Source organism: Telopea speciosissima, chromosome 9 (assembly GCF_018873765.1).
Source record: "Telopea speciosissima isolate NSW1024214 ecotype Mountain lineage chromosome 9, Tspe_v1, whole genome shotgun sequence".
Lineage (NCBI taxonomy): Eukaryota > Viridiplantae > Streptophyta > Magnoliopsida > Proteales > Proteaceae > Telopea > Telopea speciosissima.
Window position 1 is genome coordinate 6,959,333 of NC_057924.1, and position 11,292 is coordinate 6,970,624.

Genomic DNA, 11,292 nt, shown 5'->3' on the forward strand with positions numbered 1-11,292 from the left:
TGTAATTACTTAATAGTTTCAGTCTTTGCTTAATGGGTTTTTTTTAAGAGGGAAGTGGGGTATCTGGAACTGATGGGATTACAAGGAAGAATAATTAAATTAGATGTTGTGGCTCACTGGGTCTTTGGCATCTCTGACGCCTCAACGGGTAAATCCCCAGTCATATTGTTGTAACAGAAATCAAGAACTTCAAGGTACTTGAGAAGAGAGCTGGGAAGGGAAGCTACCATTGAAGATGTTGTTAGAAAGGTTCAACTGTCGGAGACCGCTACTGTGAGCGAGTTCGGAAGGGACGGGACTAGAGAGAACGATAGCAGCGACGGTGAGATTAACGAGGTTGCGAAGGTGACCTATATCAGGGGATAAAGTGCCAAAGACGTTCATATTGGAGAGGTCAAGGGAGACGACTCGGCGGTACCCATCACAAGAAACTCCAGTCCATGTGCAATGGCTTGTGGAGACATTCCAGTTCTGGAGTGAAGCTCCTGGGTCGTCTGTAATGGCGGATTTCAGGGAGAGCAGAACTCGGTATTCCGGGATATGAGATTGTTTCCCGGCAACAAATGGGTTGTTGAGCAGGTAGAGCAGAAGTAGAATTAGAAATTGCATTTTTTCTTCTTGATTTTTACAAATCAGAGTTTGGGGAAGATGAGTTGCAGGTTTTGTTTTTTTTTTTTATTTTTTTTGTTTTTTGGTTACTTCTTAGAAAGGCAATTCCGTCACTTCAAGCCTAATTTTTAATAGTGTTAGTGACTGAGGGAATGGGCTTATTTGTTATCGCTTGCAAACCTCAGGGGGGTACGTAGAGTTTTTCAAAACTGGGGGGTAAAAATATCCTTTCGTCAAACCTCAGGGGTGGTATGTGTAAATTTTCCTTACAAAAAACTTAATCGATGACATCATCACTACACTAACGGACATGACCAACTCGAAGGAAATGGTAAACTGCAGTAGGGGTGTCAACCGGTCGGGTTCAGTCGGTCTCGGTCGGGCCTAACCGGGCCTCACCAATTTTATAGGCTACACCGTGTCCGACCGTTTAGGTATTTGGACTTGCCTTGGGCGGGGCATGGTACGGTTTCATTTCGGTCGATCGGTGTTCGATCTTTAATCGGGGCAGTCTTATTCGGGCTAAACGAGCCTAAACCTGGTCTAAAACAGGATAATGAGCCATTTGACTCTAAACGGTGTGGGCTTACTAATTGACATGCAACCAAAATTTTAAGTTCAAACCATCACACCGTTGGACACTTACTATACACCTTAATTCAAAATCAAATAAAACTTATCCCAACTAAAATAACAGCAGAACACCGAATAGAAGCACATCTAACAAAGTAAGTAAAGGGAAAAATAATAGTAGCACAACACCAAATAGAAACACTTCTAACAAACTAAGTAGAGGATAATAAAAAAATAACAACACAACACCAAATAAAAGCACATCTAACAAAATAAGATCTAAAAATTAAAACTAAGCCTCGTCTATCTAAATCTAACCAATAATTGTCAAAGACAAACAAAAAAATGGAAATTTGGAGGGAAGGGGAGAGGAAGTTTATAATTTAAAGGGTCGGGCTGCAACAGGGCGGTCTAGGTAGGGCCTGGAATCAGTCAATCCGGTCGGGTGTCCGAGGGGTTAGGACCCCACACCGGGACCACCCGATTACTAAACATGTCGGGCTTAAGCCTGACACATTTAGTAATCGGGCCGGGCCTAGAATTGACACCCCTAAACTGTAAGGGGTGTTCAAGTAATTGTTTGAAAAGTTGAAAAGAACAAGTAATTAGGCCATAGTTTAGGGGGTGTCCAAGTAATTTTCTCTTTTTTTTTCTAAGTCCAGTTTGGTAATTTGTGTTTTAAACGGCAGTAAACCCTTAACTTATAAACCAATTTTTGAAACCTATTTGAACTGTGTGAAGCGAACTTTTCAATCCAAATTCAAACTATTTTCCCGAACTCTATATTAAAACGTGAACTTTTCAAGACCTAGGCTACCGAACTTTTGACACCTATCCGACTTATTCCAACGAATTTTACAAATGTTGACCGAACTATGCTGACGAACTTTCAGATTTAGATTAACAAATTTACTGAACTGTTTTGGCGAACTTTTCAAATCTTCGAAGAATTAACCACCAAACTTTTTCAAATCTTAAAATAATTATTAAACCACAACTTTTTCAAACCCTAAATGAACGAATACGATGAATTTTAAAACCCTAATCGAAGAAATCTGCATAGCCAAACTATTCATCCAAACAAACAACCGCCCTTTCCAAACCAAGGCCCTAGTAACTTTACAAACCCTAAAATTTTGAACTACCGACAACGTGTCTACTGTTCCACGCCAAGTGAATCTGAGATGCTTCGTTGTTTTTATCGGAATAGAATGCAATTGAAAGTGGAGGTGAAACACTATTGAGGTAATGCGTGGTAGGGTTACGAGGTTTGGGTGCTGGAATAGTTCGATTAGGGTTTGACGGAGGTTAGGTTAGGATGCCCAGATTTGATGGGCTGATCGATGGAATGGTGGGAGGGTTAGACATGCTAAGGGATGGATAGATGGATGGATGGATTGGATGGATGCCCTAGCTCTTCTCTCTTATCATTTTCTCCTCCCACACTCCCACCAACATTAGAAGACGCCAACATGTAACAACATCAAAGATAGAGAAGAGGGGGGGATTAATAATGGCCATGGAGGAGGAAGTGGAGTTAGAGTGATTGTTCTTTTACTTACCACTGATTCAGCTACGACAGTCAACCACATCATGCCATTTTGGATGTAAGAGGAACGTTTTGGAGAAGCGTTGATGTAAGATGCAGTTTCGAGCGAGGCCGAATTTCATATGTACAAGTAGGAACGAAGAGGTAGATTTTGGTCGAAATTTGAGATGCAATTGAAAGTGGAGGTGAAACACTATTTGAGGTAAATGATTGGTAGGGTTGGAAAGATTTTTCAAATGTATTTCTAGATGAATTTTTGCAAATCTATTCTAACTTTGCTAACTGAACTTTTCAATCCGAATCCGAATTTTTTTGTTCTGAATTTTACAACGAAAAATGAACTTTTCAGTACTAATCGCGACTTATTCCAACAAATTTCACAAAACATGGGCGAACTATTCTGACAAAAGTCACAACTAGAAACTTAATTTTGCCGAATTTTTCAAGCTTATACAAATTCGGCAAGCGAACTTTTCAAAACCTATCAGAACTATTATGGCGTACTTTTCAACTCCTAAACGAATTAAACTACCGAATTTTTAAACCATACAGAAATTAAACCGCCGAATTTTTAAACCCTAATCGAAGTAATCTGCCGAACTTTTATAACCTTTCTAAACCCAGGCCCTGGTGGTGACTTACAAACCCTAAAATTTTGAACTACCGACAACGTGCCTGGTGTTCATCGCAAAGTGCATCTGAGATGCTTCGTTGTTTATATCGGAATAGAATGCAATCGAAAGTTGATTGGTGGAGGGATCTGCAAAGTTTAGAAAGATGGGGTGCTGGAATAGTTCGATTAGGGTTTGATAGCCTAGATTTTAGGGGCTGACTGATGGAATGGGGAAGGGTAGAAATGCTAGATTGATGGATGGATGCCCTAGCTCCTCTCTCTTTTCTCTTCCCAACAACAATGTAAGGGTTTGATAGCCCAGATTTGGAATGATTGTTCTTTTACTTACCACTGATTCAGCTGTGACATTCGATCACCTCATGCCATTCTTGATGGAAGAGGAGGGTTTGAGAGAAGCGCTGATGGAGGATGAAGATTTGAGCGAGGCCGATTTTCATCTGTGAAAATAAGAACGCAGAGGACGTCGGATGCGCTCCTACCGAGAACCTCACCGATAGGGAGAACAGCTCGCCCTAAGCTTATGTTTTTTATACCTGTTGTCTTGATTCAGTTTTCAATATTCTCTGACGTGGTAAATCTGAAAACCAAAACCTAAACCCTACGTCCCAAAAAAAACAAAAACAAAAACGACAAGAGAACTGTTAGAATAAATCGATCCGAATAGGGACAAAATCCCAAAAATCAGGATCTCCATAGGGCGTTTAAGAACACAAACAAATAAATAATAGAAAACAGGGATAGAACCACCAACCTTGTTTCACATCCATAGTGATGATGATTTCAGCGAAAAATAAAGAACAAAGATTCAGGTGCTTCCCCTCTATTCCCAAAGTAATTGGTCTGATGAAAATACCGAATGCGAGATATGATGAACATTGAATATCTCCCTCTCTGAGTAAAATACACTCATCAATAGCAATTGAGAATAATAAGTTGTGATGGGTAGAGGGGGGGGACCTAGCTCTCTTTATATAGTAATTCCAATAGGGTTTGACTCATCACAGTCCCAATAGGAATCTATCTACCCACACTAAAGTCAGTCCACATAGGTTAAAACACTAACTTTTAAAAAACATAGGTTACCAAAATTTTGACACTTATCCGACTTATTCCAACAAATTTTACAAATGCTGACCGAACTATTCAGACGAATATTCAGATTTAGATTAACAAATTTACTGAACTGTGTTAGTGAACTTTTCAAATCTTGGAAGAATTAACCACCAAACTTTTTCAAATCTTAAACTAATTATTAAACCACAAAACATTTTCAAACCCTAAACGAACGAATACAGTGAATTTTAAAACCCTAATCGAAGAAATCTACCTATCCGAACTATTCATCTGAACAAACAACCGCCCTTTTCAAACCAAGGCTAATTAGGGTTTGACGACAAATTTTAGGGTAACTTTACAAACCCTAAAGTTTTGAACTACCGACAATGTGTTTGCTGTTCCTCCCCAAGTGAATCTGACTGAGATGCTTCGTTGTTAATAACGGAATAGAATGCAATCGAAAGTAGAGGTGAAACACTATTGGGGTAATGATTGGTAGGGTTACGAGGTTTGGGTGCTGGAATAGTTCGATTAGGGTTTGACGGAGGTTAGGTTAGGATGCCCAGATTTGATGGGCTGATCGATGGAATTGGGGGAGAGGTAGAAATGCTAAGGGATGGATAGATGGATGGATGGATTGGATAGATGCCCTAGCTCTTCTCTCTTATCTTTCTCATCCCACACTCCCACCAATATTAGAAGACGCCACCATGTAACAACATCAAAGATAGAGAAGAGGGGGGGGATTAATAATGGCCATATGGAAGAGGAAGTAGAGTTAGAGAGATTGTTCTTTTACTTACCACTGATTCAGCTAGGACAATCGATCACATCATGCCATTTTGGATGTAAGAGGAGCGTTTTAGAGAACCACTGGTGGAAGATGCAGTTTCGAGCGAGGTCGATTTTCATATGTGCAAGTAGGAACGACGAGGTAGATTTTGGTCCAAATTTAAGATGCAATTGAAAGTGGAGGTGAAACACTATTTGAGGTAAATGACTGGGTAGGGTTGGAAAGATTTTTCAAATATATTTTTAGACGAATTTTTGCAAATCTATTCTAACTTTGCTAACCGAACTTTTATTATGAATTTTACAATGAAACACGAACTAGGAATTATTACACCGAATTTTACAAAACATGGGCGAACTATTCTGACAATTCAAAATCAGGCAATTAGTTTTGCCGAATTTTTCAAACTTATACAAACTCGTCGACCGAACTTCTCAAAACCTATAAAACTATTATGGCGAACTTTTCAACTTTTAAACGAATTAAGCTACCGACTTTTTAAACCCCCACGAATTTTCAAACCATAGAGAAATTAAAACGCCGAATTTTTAAACCCTAATCGAAGTAATCTGCCGAACTTTTACAACCTTTTCCAAACCCTAAAATTTTGAATTACCGACAACATCCCTGCTGTTCATCGTAAAGTGCATCTGAGAGATGCTTCGTTGTTTATATCGGAGTAGAATGCAATCGAAAGTGGATTGGTAGAGGGATCTGCAAAGTTTAGGAGGATGGGGTGCTGGAATAGTTCGGTTAGGGTTTAACAGCCCAGATTTGAGGGGCTGATCGATGGAATGCTAGATGGATGGATGCCCTAGCTCCTCTCTCTTTTCTCTTCCCACCAACAATCTAGGGTTTGATAGCCCAGATTTTGAGTGATTGTTCACTTACTTACCACTGATTCAGCTGCGACATTCGATCACCTCATGCCTTTCTTGATGGAAGAGGGGTTTGAGAGAAGCGCCGATGGAGGATGCAAATTTGAGCGAGGCCGATTTTCATCTGTGCAAATAAGAACGCAGAGGACGTCGGATGCGCTCCTACCAAGAACCTCACCGATAGGGTAACGGCTCGCCCTAAGCTTATGTTTTTTATGCCTGTTGTCTTGATTCAGTTTTCAACACTCTCCGACGTGGGAAAGCTGGAAACCAAAACCTAAACCCTACACCCAAAAAAAAACACAAAAAAGAGGGAAAATTTCACGGACACTCCCCTCTGAGTATTCAATATTTCGCAGACTTGTCAAACTCGGTCAAAATGGCAATCTTCCCCCTGACGACGTTAAGCATAGTTAGCATCCAAGTTAAAATGTCCATTTTACCCTTTTTGTAATTTAATAAAAAACTCTTATAATTCCATCATCTTCCTTATTAACATTTTTTTAATCAAATAAGTGGGACCCACCTACTGTTTCTTCTTCTTCTTGTTTTCAACTGAGACTCATCCGTCACCACCACCACCACCACCACCACCTCATGTACAACCACCAGCCCCCTTTGTGAACCCCAACCTCCGCAATAATCTACCGTTGTAATTGCCGCCCAAACCTACACCCCTTGCAACCCCACCCCATCCATGCCCTCAGTTCTGCAACCCTCGCTCGCTGTACCCTCTGGTCCACAACTCTATCCTAGAGGATGTGAGTAGTGATTCAAATCTCATAAACACTATGTTTCCTCAAATGGAAACAAATCATAGCAATAAAAGAAACCCCTTTGTTAATATTACTATCGTTCTCTTTTTCCCCACCATGCTCCCCTGTCTCACCATGCCGAAAGCCCCCAATTCCTTCTCCTGTAATGCGGATGGGTGCTAAAAATTTTGTATTCTAGAATGAATCTGGAGACAGATAACACATACATAAAGAAAGGGAGATGGTTTTGAGAGGGTTTTTGGTTTACTTTCAAATCAGAGGGAGTTTTATTGGGGATTTATAGGAAATTTTGTTTTATGTTTGAGAAAAAACAAGGGAAGGCAGAAACCCAGGGGCGGTTTCCATTTTCGGGCTTTTGGTTTTTTGGTGATAGAAACAGAACAGATTTAGAGAGATGAGGACAAAATAATCATGTCCACCAAGGTTTCATTTTTATCAATCTCTCCCTCTCTCTCTCTTACTCCCTTTACGTTGCTTCTTATTTCTTGCCCTTCTTCCTAATTTCTTTTAATCTTAAAGCTTCATTCCCAATCCTATTTCTGGACGGTACTTGCAAACCTTATCAGAGACTTTGAATTCCTTGGTGCATCTGAGATTTGGAGAGAAGGAAGCCCCTTTGAAGGCAACTTAAAACCTTAGAGTCTCCCCTCTCGAATCCTGACTCCCGAATCCTCTTCTATTGTGAGTTCCATATCCAAGTTCAAATCAGATCTGGTGACTTTCGCCAGATACAATTTCAGCTCTTTTATTTTTTTTTTTGTTTTAGGGATTCCTTGCTTCTCTACTTCAGTTGATTCGCTTACAATCCTCAATCTTGCAAATAACTCCATTGTTGGAGGGAATGCCACCTGCATTTCATCTCTGCATCTCTGTGAGATTTAAAGGTGCTCAATCTCTCCTTCCATAGCCTGAAATATGATATTTCACTTTGGGTTTTACCCTTAAGGGTATTATAGGAAGTTCATCCTATGGTAAGGATAATTTTGTCATTATAAAAGAACTAACAACAACTTAACTGCACAGACCTAACGGAGTGGACTAAGTTGAAATAAAAACATAAAGTTAGGGTAGTTTGTGATATTTTTTCAAAGTTTGGCATGTCCATGATATATTGGATACTTATAGGGGGTGTCCGTGAAATTTTCCCACAAAAAAAAAAATAAACGACAAGAGAACTCTCAGGATCCGACTCCTCTCCAGGGAGCTCAGCGCCCAGGGGGCATACAAGGGTGGGGCTGTGCTGCACACATCTCGGCATATGCCTAGGGATGTGTGCGGCACAGCCCAACAATTGGCTGCTCCTTGGAGACAAGCTCAACCCCAAGGAAAATATTATCTGAAAAAAAAAAGATCCCAAGAAAAAAGGCTCTTTACGTGAATTTTTATCCTATGTAGTTACTGCACGGTGTAGTGCTGTATCGTGTGGCGGCTGTAGAGGCCATGTGCATCATGTGGGGCCCACTATGTCACATGGCCTCTGTTGCGCTGCACGATGCAGTACTGCACCGTGTAGTAACAGGAGAGGATAACAATTCCTCTTTACGTATACTATAATCTTGTAGTCTTCAAATGCTCTAAAAGGTTTTTTGATTAAAAGATTACTGTTGGAAATGAGAGTATTTGAACAAACAAACAAAAAAAAAAATTTCATCTCACGTATTGGAATATCACACTACGTAAGGGTATTTTGAGGTTTAAATAAATTTAGTGATTCTAATGTCATCACTTAACAATGTTTTTTCACGGGATGGATGCGGTTAATAAAATCTTTCCATTCTAGGGGAGGGAGGGGACAATAATTTTTCCTTTAGTTATTTATTTGAGGCAGTGTTAGGGTAGCACGTTAACCTCTCTAAATATGATGGCAGTTGAGGAACTGCTACGGTGATTGTTGGGGGTATCATAAAGGATTATGCAAGATGGTTAGGTCTCCGCCAATTTCCATCTTCTTGGAAAACAAAAACTCTTGACCTTTACTCCACAAACTAATTCATCGAAAATTATCACTTCGCTTTGACGCCGTTCGTCCTCTAATAGGGGATGGTGGATCCCACCCGGTAGGGTGTTTGGGCATGGGTAGAGAGGTCATTCAGGCCCCTTTATTAGAGGAACTGGGAACTGGCCGGTCAGAACGAGGTGATAAAGACCCTCATAACCTAGGTGATAAGAAGGTCTCTATGTTTGTCAAGCAGGAAGAACAATCATAACTAAGCTAGGTTTGATCTCCTTACCAACATATCAGATGTCTCATTTGTTGTTCCCTCGAGTGCTTGAAACAAAATTGAAAAAGGGCCACCATTTTTTCTTGATAATTTCTAGTTGAAAAAAGGCTATTTTATTAATATTTGGAATGCTCATTGGATTCCATCAACCAAGGATTTATGCGTCCCTCATCATACTCCCCTTACCTTCCCTTGTCAATAAGAAATTTAATGGATAATTTACACATACCATCCCTAAGGTTTAATAAAAGTATAATTTTACCCCCAGTTTTGGATAATTCTGTGTATCCCCTTATGTTTACAAACGTTAACAAATACACCCATTCCGTCAGTTCATGCATAACAGTGTTAAAATCAAGGGAAAAAGTTACAAAAATGCCCCTTCAAGAAAAAAAAACACAAAAAAACCCTGCAATTCATCTTCCTCAATTCTCCAAATTGATTGGGGAAGATGAGTTGCAGGTATCCTTGTAGGGAACACCATGGAAATCTGCACCAGTGTCATGGAACCCATTTCTAACAATGTTCAGGCATGATAAGCATGTATCCTCTTCTTCTTCTTCTTCTTCTTCTTTTACACCACCACCACCCACCATTGCTGCAGCCACCACCACCACCCACTGAATGCATTCTTGAACTACTTGATGGACAGACCTTCCTTGTTATTTTGGCAGCTTGTGCTAGTGCAGATGTTGTTGAAGAAAATTCATGATTCTAATCGGAGGTTTGCCATATCGAATAATATGAAAGGGGTTTAGGGTTTCAAGTTTTGGGGAAATTGGGAAAGATGAGTGTTGTCTGTTTCTGCGAACTTGAAGATCCCAAGAGCCGCTTAAGCCATCGTTTCCAAAAAGGAAAATGAAAAACCTGCAATCTCAGCAGAGAAATGGTCATACTTAAGCCATCGTTTCCTCATTAGAGACTTATCAATTTTCAAAATAGATTGCAATCTCATAAACAAAACCAAACGAAAAAGGAGGGCAAAAAAAGAAGAAATCTGCAATCTCATTTGATAAAAGGTCATATACAGAATAGATTGCAACAGAACTTTAAAATTATAAGAAGAAACCGGAAAACATTAATTTTGATTTTGTTGTTTCACCTGCTTTGATTTCTCCTCTGAATTAATTTTCTTTTGTCCATTTTTTTCCCCACCTGAACAAATCGACGCGGTTTGGGAGAAACCCTTCTTAGAGCTTCTTCTGCCCAACTCATCTTTGATTTTATAGTTTAATTTCACCAATTAAAAATCAAGTGCCCATTCGCCTTTCTTGACTTTCATACGAGAAGGGCTCTCTCTACCTGTGAGTTTGGACTTCAGAATGAACTGTGCCCCTCTGAATACGGAAACCAAATAAAAAAATGTCCCGCCCGACAATGTGCGAAGTATGAATCCAAGTTGTATCGGTTTTGCAGGTTATCATCTGATGAAGAATCAGATGTGAATAAGAGTGTCAATCACTATCGATGCGTGTAAGACTAGGGCAATAAATAACTTCATCATGTCCTTCCGAACTGATTTCCGTGGTGTTTCCTACAAGATACCTGCAAATCATCTTCCCCAAATCGATTGGGGAAGATGAGTTGCAGGTTTTTTTGTTTTTCTTGAAGGTGCATTTTTGTAACTTTATCCCTTGATTTTAACACTGTTAGTCAAGCACTGACGGAATGACTGTATTTGTTAACGTTTGTAAACCTCAGGGGTACGTAGAATTATCCAAAACTGGAGGATAAATTAATACTTTCATTAAACCTCAGGGGTGGTATGTGTAAATTACCCAAATTTAATTTTGCCCTTACAATAATGAATTTAACTCCTCTCAGGTTCCTGCCTGGTCAAGTTCATAGGTTCCTCTCATAGGGGCTGAAAATGACGACCTCACCCCCTGCCCGAACACACTGCCCGGGTGAGGTTAGGTCGTCATTTTCGCCCTCCCTGTGAGAGGAACCTACGAACCTGACCGGGTAAAGAACTGAGACGAGAAAAGATTAACTTGTCTTGAAATTCCTACTCAGATGTCTGGTTTTGCCCTTCCACCAAGACAGGTGAGGTTTTCAACCAAATTTGGAGTATGAAAAGCCATTTAAAATTCCTGCTTTTTTATGGAGATTTCTATCTGGAATGTTTCCTTTAAGAAGTGTTTTAGCTAGCTTTTGGCTAGTGTGTATTGGAGATTTTACTTAAAAAATTGTCAATTATAG

At 39.9% G+C, this 11,292-nt stretch overlaps 1 non-coding gene across 1 annotated transcript; it reads right to left on the reverse strand.

The window, feature by feature from the left end:
* Positions 1-10,522: 10,522 nt before the first annotated feature.
* LOC122641180 lies at positions 10,523-10,598 on the reverse strand. Its single transcript, XR_006329830.1, has one exon. It is a non-coding gene; the product is annotated as a small nucleolar RNA U31b (small nucleolar RNA).
* Positions 10,599-11,292: the final 694 nt, after the last annotated feature.